This window comes from Patella vulgata, chromosome 2 (assembly GCF_932274485.2).
Source record: "Patella vulgata chromosome 2, xgPatVulg1.2, whole genome shotgun sequence".
In the NCBI taxonomy this organism is placed as follows: Eukaryota; Metazoa; Mollusca; class Gastropoda; family Patellidae; genus Patella; species Patella vulgata.
In genome coordinates, this window is record NC_065880.2 from 61260571 (window position 1) to 61278705 (window position 18135).

At 38.0% G+C, this 18135-nt stretch overlaps 1 long non-coding RNA gene across 1 annotated transcript in view; it reads right to left on the reverse strand.

Annotated features, from left to right (window-relative positions):
* LOC126811291 (uncharacterized) overlaps positions 1-2811 on the reverse strand; it is a 46219-nt gene extending 43408 nt beyond the window's left edge. The window contains exon 1 of the long non-coding RNA XR_007675524.2: positions 2754-2811. This is a non-coding gene — a long non-coding RNA (uncharacterized LOC126811291). The remainder of the gene's footprint in view (positions 1-2753) is intronic.
* Between the last annotated feature and the right edge of the window lie 15324 nt (positions 2812-18135).

Consider the following 18135-nt stretch of genomic DNA (forward strand, 5'->3'; position numbering starts at 1 on the left):
TCCCGCGAAATAAATGGTACAGATCAAGAGACAATCTAAAAATAGGAGATCTTGTACTGGAAATAGACCCAAACCAAAAAAGGGGACAGTGGAAAATGGCGGTTATACACAAAGTTTATCCTGGATCGGACGGAAAAGTTCGTAAAGTTCAGATAAAGACTGCTTCAGGACTCTAAAAAAAACGTTCTAAACGATACCAAATCCCTAGTGGTTTAAGTTGCCACTTGTCACCTTGAGATCAAGATGAATCTGCAATAGGACTTTCTCATTGGTTTTTTTTTGTAAACAATATTTTATTTCATTTGAAATGGATTGGAGAACAGGTTAAGCCTGTGTTGACTCCTCTCCAGAATTTACAGAAATAAGTTTAATTTATGTACATACAGAACATATACAACAAGAACATAAAAATATATATATATTTGACCGTTTCGTTACATTATATTTACCAAGTAGTGCCGCAAATCGCCACCCCTCCATATAAGACCTACTAAAACGTGAAGTGTTATTTGCTATATTATGTATACATGAATCATAGAGTAAATAAACCAATAACAGACGAGATAATGTTAGAAACGTTTTGACAATTCTAAAAAGTTATGAATAGTGTTAAAAATCAACTGATTCTGGTCAACTGAGAGGATATCTTGAAATCGCGGCTCGAGTAAATCAATGGATGGCGCATAATATATAATGGTAATAATCTACAAAATAGCGTCCACACGCGCAGGCGGGGCTATCCGTTAAATGTCTCAAAAACTTATGACCATTTAAATCGCTGCAGCCTAATCTCAGTTTACTATGTATTATTTGATTTTTTCTGCCTCTAATATAAAAGTACTGTGGTATATTCTGGTCGTTTTTATACGCTCACATATATACTATTCAAAAAAAGTAGGGGTTATTTGATTTTTAAGTGTTATTAAAGTCACCTAATGAAACTGACGAAGAAACAAATGACAAAATGAAATGAAGTTCACATTCATCGATTTATTCCAAATGATCGTTAGACTAAGTAAGGCACAGACTGACCATTATAAGGGTAAAATGATACCCGGGGTCAAACAGCAAAGTTACCACAGCATCACAACCAAGTCAGTAACGGGTAAATCCCCCTCTGTTTGCCAAACGATATCCAATTAGGGATTGTAGATTAATGATACTCCTATCTTTGACCTAATACAATGGCATTCACGCAATATCCAGTAAATTTCATTTGAAATGTCTCACTGCGGTAGCGGTGTAGGGGTATTTCGACTGGGGCCATTCCCAAGTCACTGCGGAAGCTGATCATACCTATTGAACTTGTGGCGAGAGAGAGAGAGAGAGAGAGAGAGATGTGGTTTAACGTCCACTCGACAGACTAAGTCATTTCGGGACTAACATATGGTTTTAATTTTATTTCAATAATTCGCTTGCGCGTTGGGGTCTTTAGCAGTGGGAGAAAGGAGAAAACCCGGAGAAACCCCAGGAGATTGGACAGGCAACCCTACTCCTTGTCACGTACAACCGGGGATTTGAAACCACGCCAGTTGACTCAATGACAGTGATACAGCGTGCACATGCTAACCATTCGGCCATCCAACCCCCCAGCATGTGCCATGTGGCGAAGTTAATGCACAAAATGGTTCAGATGTTGAAACACAAATGGATACAGTATCGCCTGTTTGTCAGATATGCAGTGAACCATTTGATAATGAACAGCCCATCGTAAATCGGAAAATAATGGACATTGGAGGCTTTAATCAGGCGGCTTGCTGAGAAATTATGGTCGTGATTTTAAGCTTAGTGAAAAATAACATGGAATGTCGCAACTTTCACTGTTGCACAATGTTGTAACGATATTGAAGTGGAGGAGCCTGTATCAAGGTCTAGATGGTCCGTGGTACTAAAATTCATTTTTGCGGACCAATGTCCCTTACACGGTCTGTTGGAAAGACTAGCAGACGGTCCAATACAACAGATATAATCTGTGACCGCTGTTACAACACCTATTTTTTAGACATGCCAAGACAGGACAATTGACGACTGGACATTAATCTAGTTGTATTTTACAAATCAACATTGAGGCTGGTGTCCTAAATAGATGACACTCATTTTGCAGAGTATTGAAATTGTTCACTACTCTGGGCAACCTAAGCAAAAAAAACTCATTGCAGAGTCGTGCTTGGCAGGTAGTCAATCATAAATGCAAAAACAACAGAAACTGGAAATGGTTGATAACACACAAATTCGATGAGATTTCCTACCTGGGTATAGGGAAGGGAGCGGGGGGTGGCTGCCCCCTCCCTTCCGAAAATGTGCTCTCCAATTTCGACAGAGTTACCTTAATTATTCAAGGAAATGCCCACCCTAATGAAGACATTGTTCCCCTTTTTTCTGTTGCCCTTCCCTTGTTCCAACAAAATCCAGAGATACTAAAAACCAATCGCATTAAATGTATGTACAATGTCCGTTTTTCATGATGATTAAGATCCCCATGCAAGCTCAATCAGACCCTAATTTCCACGAATGACTTCCAGAATAGATTTTACAGCCGGATTAATATTTCCATAATATTTAGAATCAATTAATTTGTCTTGGTTTTATTGTTTTATCTACAAATAACGTTCATGGACGACGGGAACGTTTTTGTCGGTTAGCATACTCAAGGCCAATACGTTAACTGTCACTACAAACTCTATTGACATTTAATCTGTCACCAGTAACTTCCTTGGCCTGGTTTAAATTCAACGCTTAAAAGAAGTATTTACCCAACACAACGGATACCGAGAACAAATGGTCAACAAGTTCATCAATGCCACATTATCCAATCTACCAAAACCTGATAAACCTAAAAATGATAAACCTACAATTAGAATCTTTATACCATTCCACGGCAACATCTCCCACCATATCAAGGGTTATTGAAAAATGAAACAGATATAGAAACCACCTTCCTGAAAGATTTAGTAAAAGAGAATGGAAAGTTGTACCCCACTTAACCGTTCTCACCGGAAGACTGTGTCTACAAAATCAACTGCAGTTGTCAAGAAAGTAACATTGGGGAATCGAAAAGACCACTAGATATTCGACTGAAAGAACATATGTCAAAAGCCCCCATCAACTAATTATAATTTGTCTGAACAGCCAGCCCCATATTACGAAATGAAATGAAATTAAATGGGGTTTAACGTCCTACTGTTCTGCTCCAAACTGGGCTAATGAAGACGGGCATACCCCATACAGTGTGCTATGAGGGAAATTTTGCCCGGACAGCGGCACTACGGCCTAATCTTAGACAGCTGTCCTTGTCAGGCCCTCCGTCCTGCATCACTGACAAGGGAGAACCATGCCGGAAAATCTGGATGAACTTTCTCAGCCAATGCAGGGATCGAACACCCGACCTCCAGGCTACCGAGCCAGAGTCTTACCCACTTCGCAAAGTGACCCCCCCCCCCAGCCCAAATTACATTAGCATAATCAAAATAAGGTAGAATAAAAGAAGTATAGATGGTGTTTAATGATTTTCTATTAAGTCGATATTTTAATGGTCTACCCGTGGCTGCCAGGCAGGATACGCCCACATTTTGCAAGAGATGGATAGAGAACAAGCTAAAAACAAACGTGATTTTTTGTACAATCAGAGGCAATAATCCTGAAAGTTATGGCCTGAAATGTGCGAATATCAAAAGGTACAGAGATCTTTGGGATATAAAGATTTGATTTAAAGTAGCTAAGTCTCTAACTCAATGTCATCAAAAATATTCGACATTGAAAAAACAAATTATTTGCCAATGCAAATCAACATTGGTCCTGTTATCTTAGAGGGAAATGATGGGCTTCTGATATCCAATATTCAAGACAAAATAAACATTTTACCATTGGTACACAAATTGTGTACCATAATGCATTTCAACGCCATTTGGAACAAGGGACACAAAGAACGCGACTAGACATATTCCACAAGTCATGTGAAATGGTGACGCTATATTATTATTTGGAGAGCATGTGCAAAAAATACCATCGGTGTAGACTGGAATAACCAGATGCTAATGATTGTCATTCACTTAAGACTTCTAGCGTATTTCGCCAAACATAACTGATTAGAAATTACAGTAAAAACAGAAACGATTGAATGTAAATCAGTTTATAAAGATTCATATTACATTATTATATGCGCTGCGACCCATTTATGTCAATTTCTAGGTCCCAAATATAAGCGATTTAGCTCCTTTAAGTTTCATCAGAATCAGACAAAAATTGTGAACTCTAGAGGGTCGACAACATTTGTATTGCATACTTTTACACAATTTGCGTACGAAGAGCGGCCATTTTGTCTGTCAGTTTTGGGCCGATTTTCACGAAATTTGAACTCAGCCGGCCTTACACCATAAGGACGACTGAGTTCGAATTTCGTGAAAATCGGTCCAAAATTGACAGACAAAATGGCCGCCGTTCGTTCTCAAATAGCGTAAAAATATGGTAGGGCCTATATCAAGGTTGTAGACCATAGAGGTAACAATTTTTATTTTATGATCAGTAGTGGAATACCGCGTTTTATCAGTGAAATAAAAGTGTTATTCCACTGGCTAGCAGTAGTCCATGTTGTTTTTACTTAAATGATTGTAAAATCATAAAATAAATAGAACATTTCATCATTTGTCGTTTTGTCGTGAATAACATATTTTATTTCATGTCTAAGCAAGAAAACGTTTATATTTTCACTCATGCTACGCATTCGTGAAAATATAAGTTTTCTTGCTTCTCGATGAAATAAAATATGTTATTCACTCTAAAACGACAAATATCCTCTATTTATCAGATTTTGTTGAAACTTAAAATGTAAGTTTATAACCCTGTTGTGCGTGCCTAGATATACAAGACCAGGATATGGTTCCGTTTCCGTTTTACTACGGACTGGTTAACCAAGACCAAGATGATCTATAAATACACCGTCGCCAGCTTATCACGGATAAATTTAGAATACAGCAGTCAAGAATTCACAAGCACAGCTAAAGACAAAATTAAAAATGCGTGGAAATCCGGTCTAAAACAAGAAAACAGTCATCGCTATCAAATTGATAGCAATCTTGTAGACAAGGTTTACATCAATCATCCCTCAATCAAAATCATACTGCACTCAGCGACCCATCTACGTCATACTTCCCAGAATGTGACACTGCACTGATTATCCGCCATTTAAAACGTTCATGTGATCATTTTGGGGCGGGACTTATCGACTCGAGACCGCTTTGTTTAGACAACAGAGTAAAAATAACCCACGCACGTGTGTTTTATGTAAACACGGCATGTCGCTGACACTCGCGTAAAAGCGATATATAATATGTGCTATGGGTAATATTGCAATAAATTCTTTACCATTGTAAACTGTCTTTAGAGTTTCAATCTGTTTATCTTTCAAAACAAGGTTAAATACTCCTAAATTTGTTTTCGCAAATAAAACCGCCTCTGTGAAATTATGTTTCATGGGCGCTGCCATATTGAATAATTAGAGGACTATTTTGTGATTCGGCTTTGATTAGTTTGACATTTTTCATACACACAGCGGCTAAATAAACATATTTAATTTCATTCAATATGACAATAGAAGAGAAATAAATACTTTTAAAAATTTCTAAAAGCATACTCAGTGTTTTCGACTAAAATCGTCGATGTAGGAATTTAAATGTCGGTTAATTAGCTTAGGGCCTATTCTCAGCCGGAGCTGGGATGAATCAAAATATGCAAACTCATCACGAGGCTTAAAACAATAAACGTAATTAAGGACTTCACCTTTACACCAATTAAATGCCAGTGTGGACAAATTGCAACCACGTCGCACCTGCTAATCAACTGTAATCAATTAAACAAAGAACGTCAATCCGTGATTAAGAATCTAGCAGAAAGGGGGAAAAACTCTCTGTCTCAAATCTCTCCTTTCCCCACAACCTGACGATAGATACTGGACATCTCAGCTTGTCTGGGAGTTTATTGAGAATATAGGAATGACCAAATACATAAAATAATAAAATTAATCAATTAAAACAGTAGGGTGGAGCGTAAAAATGTCCCCTAGAGGGAAACGTAAACCGCCCTACACTATTAATAAAACTCTAATAAAATTAATAAATTAAATTCTACCCAGTAAGACGGAGCGAAAAAACGTCCCCTAGAGGGAATCGCCACCCGTCCTACACCACAAATAAAACTCTTAACTAATAAATCAGGGTGTTAATGTAAAAATGTCCGCTCGAGGGTAACGTAACACACCCTGAAACTCAACGAAATAATTATTTTTTATTATCTCTTTTCGACTAAATAAGTATTGATTATAGATCATATTAAGCCACCATACATGTTTTTTTGTACTTTATTATCTCCGAATAAATTATTAACTGTATATTATATCAATTTACCATTAATATAATTCTTGAGTAATTTTTTCCTATTCCATTTATTATTCTTACTTTTTATTTATAATTCATTTAGCAATTTCTTTTTTTTTTTCCGCTTATTATTCTTATTATTAGTTTATAAGACCCCCCCCCCCCGAAGCCTTACTAGACGAAATAAAAACAAAAATCACCGTAAGACCAGATACTCTTTTTTTCTCTAGCTTTCTTTTTCAGGTGCTGGATTCTTCCTTCAGAGAACCAACAATAAAAGGAATGAAAATCAGAAACAAAGATGAGACAACGCCACCATACCGGACAACAAACCCAAATGGAAGGAAGATTGGACCAGGACTCACACTCACCAACAAGCCCCAAGGAAGAGTTGCACCGCCCTGCCATTCTACCGGACAGAACGACCAGACCAATACAGATGACCCAATAAGTATATATATGTACATAATATGATCAAATGTTCGTCCTCATTGTCTGTTTTGTTAAAATGTCCTTGTATACATGTCTGTCCAAATGTTCGTCTATGTTCATGTCTGTATTGTCAAAAATTCGTCTGTTTGTAAACGTCTACTGGCACTTTTCTACTCTTTGCACATGTTATCCCATGTCTCTTGCAGTTATCTATTTTCTTCTGTACATATATATATATATAAACCTCATTATCCTATTATTGTTTTTTCACTTATCACATTGTAAATTATTGCACCTTGTATACATAACATGTTATTGTCTGTGATATCACCGTGATATCACGGTCTAGTATGATTTCTACAAGTTAAGAAGTAAGTTGTTGTTATTGATCATCGCCTCTGAGTTGGACTCAGTAATCCCGAATTGAATAGCTCTATTGCCTCGTGCCACTTTAACCCAAAGATCTCGGTTCCTTTCGATATTCGCGCAGATCGGACCGTAACTTCCTGAATTGTGGACCCTATAGAGGTCATAATTTTTATCCGATTTAAAAAAACGTTTTATTATATCACCGTTACATCCTTAGGGCGACCGCGAGTTCGAATTTCGTGAAAATCAAGCCGAAATTTACAGACAAAATGGCCGCCGTTCGTTCTCAAATAGCGTAAAGATACGGTATATCGGTTGTGCTTTTCATTTATCTGGTAACTTTACACAATTAACAATTTTTATTTCTAGTTTTACAAAGTAAAATAGTAATAAATATTTGAACAGGGGTTTTATGAAGTTGTTCATCGTAATACACAGATACAGGTGTTGGACAATTTATTGAATCAGGTAATACGTCTATTTTATATAACCAAGATATCAAAATGCAACCAAATTTGTACTGTGGTCCATGTTTCATTTTTATGTTCTAGTTCTGGTTACACTAACCTAATATATAATTTCCAGAATTATAATCAACATTGTTTGCTTGGACTCTCAAGATTTTGTAAAGTGAAATGACTTACAAATATTTACAAAAATTGATATTTCAGTTGACAAAGTTTTATGTTGAAGATCAGGAGATAAATCCACCAGTTCTATTAGATAAATGTATTTTAGCACAGGGGGAACAAGTCTTCTTAGCTGAACCATTGGTAAGAAATGTTACATTTTGTTCAGAAAAAAAGCTTCAGTAAATTTATGTGTAACCATTTAGTTTATTAAAGATGTTATCAATTATTTATTGTTATAAAATATACATATATATATATATATATATATATATATTCAACTACCATAATAGTCTAATATGTACATATAGATAATCGATCATTTCACAGTTCCTGAAATATAATATAAGCTGGGTAGCTCTCATGGTAAATTTTTTGTTATGTCTTGTGCAAAATTTTACAAGACATAAGAATTTAACTTGGAGCCATATATCAGCATTTTAGTAGATCTAATGACAATAATTCAACAAAAATTACATAGAACTCTTGTGATAATTTGTGAAGTGAGACATATAAATATGGTGTTAAAATGTATTGAAATAAGATTTATCACCCAATAATACATTCTACAGTAGATATCGCCTGTGTGATATATTTCATAATCTACTGAATTTGATTGGTCAGTTGCAAAGGTACTACTTTTTTTATTTTCAAAGAACAGTTCATTTCTTATTAAAAGTATCTTTTCTTTTATTAAAAATGAACTATTGTTATTTAAACATGCATTATGCAAGAGCAAAATCTGCTTTTCTTTTATTAAAAATGAACTATTGTTATTTAAACATGCATTATGCAAGAGCAAAATCTGCTTATTACAAGTCTTTCTTTAGGCCTGAAATGTTATCTAAATCATATTTAGACATTAATTAACTTATCCAGACCATAATAAACTCTCGATGTCAAGGCTAGCCTTCGATGTTGGCTGGATTAGATTCCTATATGCCGCTAACGGCCGTTGATAATTAAATTTTAAAAAAGTGGATAATCGAGACTATGCTGTTTATATTAATGATTTTAGTAATGATGACCGAGACTATGCAAAAATTTCAACCGCTTCGTTCTCGGCTCATAGTGGATCAATTTGACTGAAATTTTCAGCAAATTACCTTTACACTATTTATTTTTTAACTATTATAGCGATAACTGCCATCTCTTTATCTTATCTCCCATAATGTATCTTTAATTGACCTTGATGGAAACACTGGGTCAATATAAAGAACTTTGCAATGGTTGAATTGCTGTCAAAAAATGATGTATCACTACGCCGTAATGTTCAGTAAAAGAAAAATCTACAGCAAAGAGCCTCGTTTTTTGTTACTTTATCAACTTGTGTTGATATTTTTGGATATCAAAAAAGACGAGTAGGAGATTTTATTTATCACCCAATCCCTTCTTACATGCACAAATAGATAAATATAATTCTTGCTTAGAATATTGTATCATTCAGTATTTACATGCATGATCATAGCAAAACTTTGCTATGTTTAAAACGAGTCAAAAACTGTGCCATCATTTTCATTGTGGAAAGCTATGTCAGTGAATGGATTCAAATTGTTAATTGTGTAATTTTCTAATTCCTGTGTAATGCATCTTTTGTAATTTTCTAATCACTGAGTAATGCACCAGAGTTATGACCCTTGATCACTTTAAAAAATCTTGTGGCCGCTCTAAAGGCTAAAGTTAATATCCGATTGACTTTAAATTTATACACAGTGTTTAAGGTCATGAGACGAAAAAGCCTATTGATTTTCAGCGATTTCCGATAATTACTGCCAGAGTTATGGCCCTTGATCACTTTGAAAAATCTTGTGACTCTCTAGAGGCTATAAGTTATCCTCCGATTGACTTCAGATTGATACACAGAGTTTAAGGTCTTGAGACGTATCCAAGGGATACTTATCAAATCTGCCCGATTGGCCGATTGCAAATCCAAGATGGCCGCCAAAATGGCCACCCCGAGTTGATGTTTTGCTTAGAAATATTTGTAGTTGTCCGATTTGCGTGATCTAGGTGTCGATTCCTATGTTTTAGAGCCTGCTGATCTTCATTTTCCTATTCAAAATGCACTCGAAGACATATTTTCACAGGAAAAGCACTCGGAGACATATTTTATATATATGCACAATATACATATCTATTTTAATTTCTATAACAAATTTACATTGAAGACGTCTTTTTTCACATATAAAGCTTTGTCCCAGCTAGTACGTTTTCAAAGTTATGTACATATCTGTGCTGCGGGTCCTCGATCTGCTACTGTTCACATACGCAGCTGCAGAGTGATGTGCAGGGGAGCACTGTCTGAGAGCACTTGCACCTTCCTTTGCAAACCTTCTTACAGGAACACTTTGTCAGTTCCTGACAGCACGCTGCAATCGGTGGTAGTGTTGTCCAATGTATCTGCCATGCCTCTCCTTTCTGTGTCCACCCCCATTCAGCTGGACTGCTCATATCTGGTTTACAGTTGGTTGCTTGGCCCCAGATGATCCCAGCCTGGTAGGCTGCACGCATTGCATGTTCTCCGAGGGCTGCCTGTGTTGGTGGAATTGAGTTGTACGGCCTCTGCTTGCGTTCAAACAGATCTAGTCTTGCTTCGTCCACACCAGTGGCTGCATTTGATCTGTCGTACATGAGGACAACGAATCTTTCTAGCCTCTGCATGTCAAGGTCTCAAATCAATGTTGGATGCTGGCTAAGATTGCTGAATGTTTCGGTAATGTCATCAAATACATTCCAAGTCTGCCACGCAGATTTCTTCGCCTTCCCACGGAAGGCTGACACAACGTCACATCCAGTGAACGCTTGAAAGTACGAGATCCCTTTTGCTTTCTCCAGTCCTATGGACTGGAATCTATCGCATATGTGCCCCTTGGCCGAAGGCAATCCACATTTCCTGAAGACCAAGTTCCTGTAACGCTGGCAGTACAGATATTGCTATGACTAACACATCTGTGTCATTTGCCTTGATGATTATAGACTAGCTCCCATCAGTAGTTGCATCCCTGGCGTGAACAGATATTCGACTGTCAGCTTCTTCGTGACAGCATGGGGACATAGTATCTAGAGACTTCACTGTGTTGCTGATGGCACCTTCTCCTTTTGTGACGATGACTGTGCTTGTCGGCTCTGCTTCACACATCTTTTCGGCAAGGAAGTGAAACAACTCAGTCTTGTTGCTGGGGTCACGAAGGAAGCTTTGCCAGTTTCCTGGCGTCTTACTTGTTCCTGTCACTCTTCTTCCGATTCCTTTCCCCCTTTTCGACCTAGTCTCAGATTTCAGACTTGACTTCTTATACACATCAAAGATTATGTCAACCCGTTTGTACCTAGCGCCATAGGATTCCACATTTGGTATGATGTCTTCTTTAGCATAGTCATCAAATGTCTTTGAAGTACGTGGAGTTGAGGCATTGATAAGTGCTGAGCCGTCAATAATGATTGTGTCTCCTTTTGGTTCTGTCACTGGGACATTCACTTGCCCTTCAAGAATTTCAACCAGCTGTGCCTTCTGACACGTATGAAGCTTGCCGCTGTCACTGAGAGATGCAGGGTATGACTGATTCTCGTGCATGAAGAATTCTTGCAAGTTACACTGTCTGTTCTGGCATGAGATGAACAGTCGCGAGAATAACTGACAGTCCTCCAGTCTGCCCTTGTTTGAAGAATGAAACAGGGTTTTTCTTGATTGGATTATAGAAAATACTTTCAGCTTCATCCTCTAGCCCTTTCATAAATGATAGGAACTGCTCTTTGCCTCGCTGGTGATGTGTAGCTACCATTTCAGCTAGAGTTGGGTCTGCAATGTTCTTTGTGTCCAACACCATCAGGGCTGCTGATTCTTCTTGGAATGGGTTACCCATCTCTTGCATCACTTCAGAGAGTGATTTCACCTTTTCAAAGAGAGATTTCTGGGCACTCCGAGTCTGCTCATGGTGTCTCCTGCTGTATGTGGATTCCTTCACACCAGACATGGCCTCGTATCCAGATAGTAGACGACTAACTTCAGGTCGGGCGACCATCCACCTCCGAAGTGCTGTCGGGTCTTCTGTCAACCCAATTGCTCCTCCGTCGCCTTTGATCACTGCAATATTTTGCTCATGCGCTTGATCGATTGCCATTGCAGAGAATTCTCTTCTGGACTTGTGGATGACGAAATTGCCATTGTGAAACTCCTTGGCCACATCTGGATGTTATTGCTCGAGTGACATCTATCTCGGATGTGAATAGGGATCCAACGGGCATAGTTGCCATTGTTATTTGCAAAGAAGTAAGGCGCCAGTTCTGAAAGTGCTTTACGGTACAAATTGAACTCTCCTTCTCTAAATGACCGGACCAGGATGAAAGTTGTGAGTTCCATGTCGAGCACCAAATCCCAGAATTGGAACTGCGGACTCTCTTGCTTACGTTTCTCACACCAATCCTCAAAGGTTATATTTGAGGTGTTAGACTCTTCAGAGCGAAAATCATTATACGCCTTCCTCATCAGTTCGTACAAGCTACATGTGGTAATCTGGTGTGCTTGCCTTGTCTTTGTGACACTGGATGCGGACAGGAAAGACTCTGATGTACCAGCTGATGCCACATTTGCTTCCACAATGGCACTGGTCCACCCACTGTCTCGTAGTAATGTTCCTATCGATCTCAGTGAAGCCATTTCTATATGAAGTCCTCTGAACATGACAACGAACTTGTCCTCTCCATATTCGGGCCACTTCCATTGTATTTGTTTCGCTAGAGCATACAACGGTTGGTCAGTGGTAATGACAGGTATCTGCCCTGGGTTCAAAAACGCTGTTGTATCACGAACCTTCGCCATGGCATGCTTGATCATTGCTACAGAGTGTGCCTGGTCTCGCCACATAGGCATCATTGCAGATATGCTTACTTCAAATGGACGGCTCCTTTTCTGTGTTGCATGATGAGCTGATTATGGTCGGATTATGGTCGATGTTGTCAACTACTCCAGTTGTGAACAAATTCTTTCTCAAGACTGGGGGACAGATTACTCCATCTTCCACATATTGTTCAACAACTGCTTCTCCTAGCTGCGCTGAGATTTCTAGGACTCGGTCGTATGATATGCTGAGCCCATTCTCATGGAGCATTTCAATGATTTGTCTCTTCCTCGTCTTCTTCATACATGCCAGAATAGACTGCAAAATGTGGCTCCCGGTCCTTGGAATGCCTGTGGACATCCGTTCCTTCCTTGTATTTGGCGAAGCAGTTGTACTGTAGGAGTTGCGATATAGCGAAGTCCGATTTCAATGCCTTGGTAATTCGCTTGCAGCTATGGAATGTGAAAAAGCAGCTGGTCCTTTAGTCGGGTAGGATGAACATCAGGCGTGTCAACACCAAGCTGCTCCAGTCTCTGCTTGTAAAGCTTGGTCAAATCTGCAAGCTTGAAAATTGGTGGCTGTCTACTGTCACTGGCATTTTTTATCTAACAGATGTAGGTGACTAGTTCGGAGAAAACAATTGGATATGCTTCCTTCCAGTGTTCCTCTTGCTCCCGCACCTTTAGGTATGCCCGTTCTCGATTGTACAATGCCACCAGACATCCAGGGTGATATTTCACTTCTTGGGCTATGACATCTCCTGCACTTAGTTTGGCGAGTAGTTTTCTATCACAGAGTGTTTTGGCACATTTATTTATTCTCCTATTCACTTGCATTGTCGTTGCTTCTCTAAGTTCCCCTCCTTCGGTTTCACAGAAAAAACATTCTTGAGTTTTAGTTTCTTGGACCTTTCGTGGAATCTTGTGCCATATTTTTTCACAAGGTTTCCTCGATCCCAGAACCTTCGTCAAGTCTTGCAGGGTCTAGATTGATCGGTAGTGCATTGAGTGAGTGAAACAGAGGAATATTCTTTGCCAGGTTCATATATCCATCATCCCCTCTTCTGGCAGGGTTGGCCTGGGGAGATTTTAGATCTTCTTTCTTTACCTCCTGACAAAGGCAACACTTAGTCCAGTCTGTTTTCCACAAGTTTCCAGTAGAGTTCGCATCCATGTCCACGATGACGTTCAGGGTCGAGGGTTTATCCTTTACTGTTGAGAGCAAGATCATCATCGTATCTGACTTGTTTAGAGCAAGAACATGGTAAGTGAGGGAATCAATGTCTCTGACTATGATGTCATATCTGATATGACGTCATGATTTATGACATCACTGATTGGAGGTGATTATAAGTCCCGTGCGATCTGTACAAAGGTACATGAAAAAACATGCGAAGTGAGAAAAATATGTCTGGGAGTGCTTTTTAATCAAGAAAATGTAGTTCAGCAGGCTTTAAAACATAGGAATCGACACTTAGATCATGCAAATCGGACAACTACAAATATTTCTAAGCAAAACATCAACTTCCGGTGGCCATTTTGGCGGCCATCTTGAAAAATGGCCGCCATCTTGGATTTTCAATTGGCCAATTGTGCAGATTTGATTAGTATCCCTTGAAGAACAATTGTGCCAAATTTGATGCTTGTATCATCATTTGCACGATTCTCCCCAAAAATTGCTTTTATCTGCTCCACTATAAAGCTCCAGCTAGTTTATTTTCTCTCAGTTTGAATGTTGATATACTGACTTTATTATTAACGTAAGTAAGACCTGTATTCAATTATTGTTATTAAATATTTAGATTTTGTTATTTCAACTTAAAAGGTGATCTTTCACATTGCATATGAAACCATGGAAATAAGAAATTATATTGATCTACATATTGTATTTGTGGGACGAAAGTGACATTCCTTTCTTCCCTTCTTTTATTTCTCTACTTTTATTTTATTATTATGTTAGCATAATTTAGCATTTTTTTTTATACGCCCACAAGTTTAAACTTGAAATGTATGATTATAACCCAAAGATCTCGGTTCGTTTCGATATTCACGCATATCAAATCGTAACTTCCTGAATTATGGCCCCTGATTGTACGAAAAATCGCGTTTTTAGCTTGTGGACCCTATAGGTCATAATTTGTATCCGATTTAAAAAAAACTGTATTATTATATCACCGTTACACCCTAAGGGCAGCAGAGTTCGAATTTCGTGAAAATCGGCCCAAAACTGACAGACAAAATGGCCGCCGTTCGTTCTCAAATAGCGTAAAAATATGGTATATCAAGGTTGTGGGCCCTAAAGGTCACAATTTTTATCCGATTTTGTTGAAACTTGAAATGTAAGTTTATAACCCAAAGATCCCGGTTCCTTTCGATATTCGCACATGTCGGACCGTAACTTCCTGAATTATGGCCCCTGATTGTACGAAAAATCGCGTTTTCAGCTTGTGGACCCTATAGAGGTCATAATTTTTATCCGATTTAAAAAACCGTATTATTATATCACCATTACACCCTAAAGACAGCAGAATTCGAATTTCGTGAAAATCGGCCCAAAATTGACAGACAAAATGGCCGCCGTTCGTTCTCAAATAGCGTAAAAATACGGTATATCAAGGTTGTGGACGCTATAGAGGTCACAATTTTTATCCAATTTTGTTGAAACTTGAAATGTAAGTTTATAACCCAAAGATCTCGGTTCCTTTCGATATTCGCGCATATCGGACCGTAACTTCCTGAATTATGGCCCCTGATTGTACGAAAAATCGCGTTTTTAGCTTGTGGACCCTATAGAGGTCATAATTTTTATCCGATTTAAAAAAACGTATTATTATATCACCGTTACACCCTAAGGACAGCAGAGTTCGAATTTCATAAAAATAGGCCCAAAATTGACAGACCAAATGGCCGCCGTTCGTTCTCAAATAGCCTAAGAATATGGTATATCAAGGTTGTGGACCCTATAGAGGTCACAATTTTTATCCGATTTTGTTGAAACTTGAAATGTAAGTTTATAACCCAACGATCTTGGTTCCTTTCGATATTCGCGCATACCGGACCGTAACGTCCTGAATTATGACCCCTGATTGTACGAAAAATCGCGTTTGTAGCTTGTGGACCCTATAGAGGTCATAATTTTTATCCGATTTAAAAAAAACGTATCATTATAATGATTTGATTACTATTAACAACTGGTCAAAGACATGGCTTGTAACTTTAAACCCCCTTAAAACTGAAACAATATTTTTTTCAACTAAAATAAACTTATCGAAACCACACTTGTATTTGGACACTGTGCGAATAAAAGAAGTATCGGGGCATAAACATCTTGGACTAAACTTTCAACCAAACTTAGGGTGCCCCACCATAAATAAATATCTCCAAATATCTTGACAATTACACCACAATATTTATATATATGGCAAGCCTTAAATCAGTTTCGCATATTTATAGTCACTAAATAAACGGTCGTGTTGTACTTAATAAGCTATGAGCATTTAACCATCCATAAATAATAGACTGAAAAATGGTTACGATTGTCGGCCATAACATCTGGGCACTTTTGAGTAAATAATTGGTTATGTGCTCTTGTTTTGAAATTAGTCCCGCTTAACCAGTCTACCGACCATTCTCCATCTGATTGACAGGCCGGGATAATTAAGACTACTTTTTACGAAACATAGCAAAAAACTGGAACAAGAAATTTAATTTAGAAACACACACATTAGGCAACTCAACAATTGTTTTAAGAACCTTGTAAAAGTAAAATGAAACTACTGCTAGTATCATGTTCTTGCCTAACCCGAGTGTTTCAGATATTACTATCTGTACTAAACCTGCTTAACGAAGACCAAGATGATCTATAAATACACCGTCGCCAGCTTATATCACGGAGAAAATTTAGAATACAGCAGTCAAGAATTCACAAGCATAGCTAAAGACAAAATTAAAAATGCGTGGAAATCCCGTCTAAAACAAGAAAACAGTCATCGCTATCAAATTGATAGCAATCTTGTAGACAAGGTTTACATCAATCATCCCTCAATCAAAATATGCAAACTCATCACGAGGCTTAAAACAATAAACGTAATCAAGGACTTCACCTTTACACCAATTAAATGCCTGTGTGGACAAATTGCAACATGTCACACCTGCTAATCAACTGTAATCAATTAAACAAAGAACGTCAATCCGTGATTAAGAATCTAGCAGAGAGGGGAACAACTCTCTGTCTCAAATCTCTCCTTTCCCCACAACCTGACCATAGATACTGGACATCTCAGCTTGTCTGGGATTTTATTGAGAATATAGGCATGACCAAATACATAAAATTAATCAATTAAAACAGTAGGGTGGAGCGTAAAAATGTCCCCTTGAGGGAAACGTAAACCGCCCTACACTATTAATAAAACTCTAATAAAATTAATAAATTAAATTCTACCCTGTAAGACGGAGCGAAAAAACGTCCCCTAGAGGGAATCGCCACCCGTCCTACACCACAAATAAAACTCTTAACTAATAAATCAGGGTGTTAAAATTAAAATGTAGGCTAGAGGGTAATGTAACACACCCTGAAACTCAACGAAATAATTATTTTTTATTATCTCTTCTCGACTAAATAAGTATTGATTGTAGATCATATTAAGCCACCACACATGTTTTTTTTGTACTTTATTATCTGCGAATAGATATTAACTGTATATTATATCAATTTACCATTAATATAATTCTTGAGTAATTTTTTTCTATTCCATTTATTATTCTTATTATTTATTTATAATTCATTTAGCAATTTCTTTTCTTTTCTTCCGCTTATTATTCGTTTATAAGAACCCCCCCCCCCCCGAAGCCTTACTAGACGAAATAAAAACAAAAATCACCGTAAGACCAGATACTCTTTTGTCTAGCTTTCTTTTGCAGGTGCTGGATTCTTCCTTCAGAGAACCAACAATAAAAGGAATGAAAATCAGAAACAAAGATGAGACAATGCCACCATACCGGACAACAAACCCAACTGGAAGGAAGAATGGACCAGTACTCACACTCACCAACAAGCCCCAAGGAAGAGTTGCACCGCCCTGCCATTCTACCAGACAGAACGACCAGACCAATACAAATGACCCAATAAGTATATATATGTACATAGTGTTTCGGAGGGATGTACATGTTCGCTCTTGTAACAGGTTTTAAGGACGAGGGGATTGTAGATGATCCAGTGACAGTAAGTCGTAGTCACACAATCAGCAAGACGACTATACAACACCTTTTCTACCAATGTTCCTTGTGCCAAATAGGTTATTTTGGTCAAACATATTTTAGGAATCAGACCAGCTTATTCGTATCTGTATTTAGGAGCCGATCATTGTATAGAAACATTTGGACGTTTTCATGGAGAGGCATTACAGATCGGGAGGCTATGATAATTTAAGAGCGTGTCCGCGAGAGCACCATGCAGGGGGTGATAACCCTTGGGTCAGGGATTTGGACCAAATTTTTTCTGTGA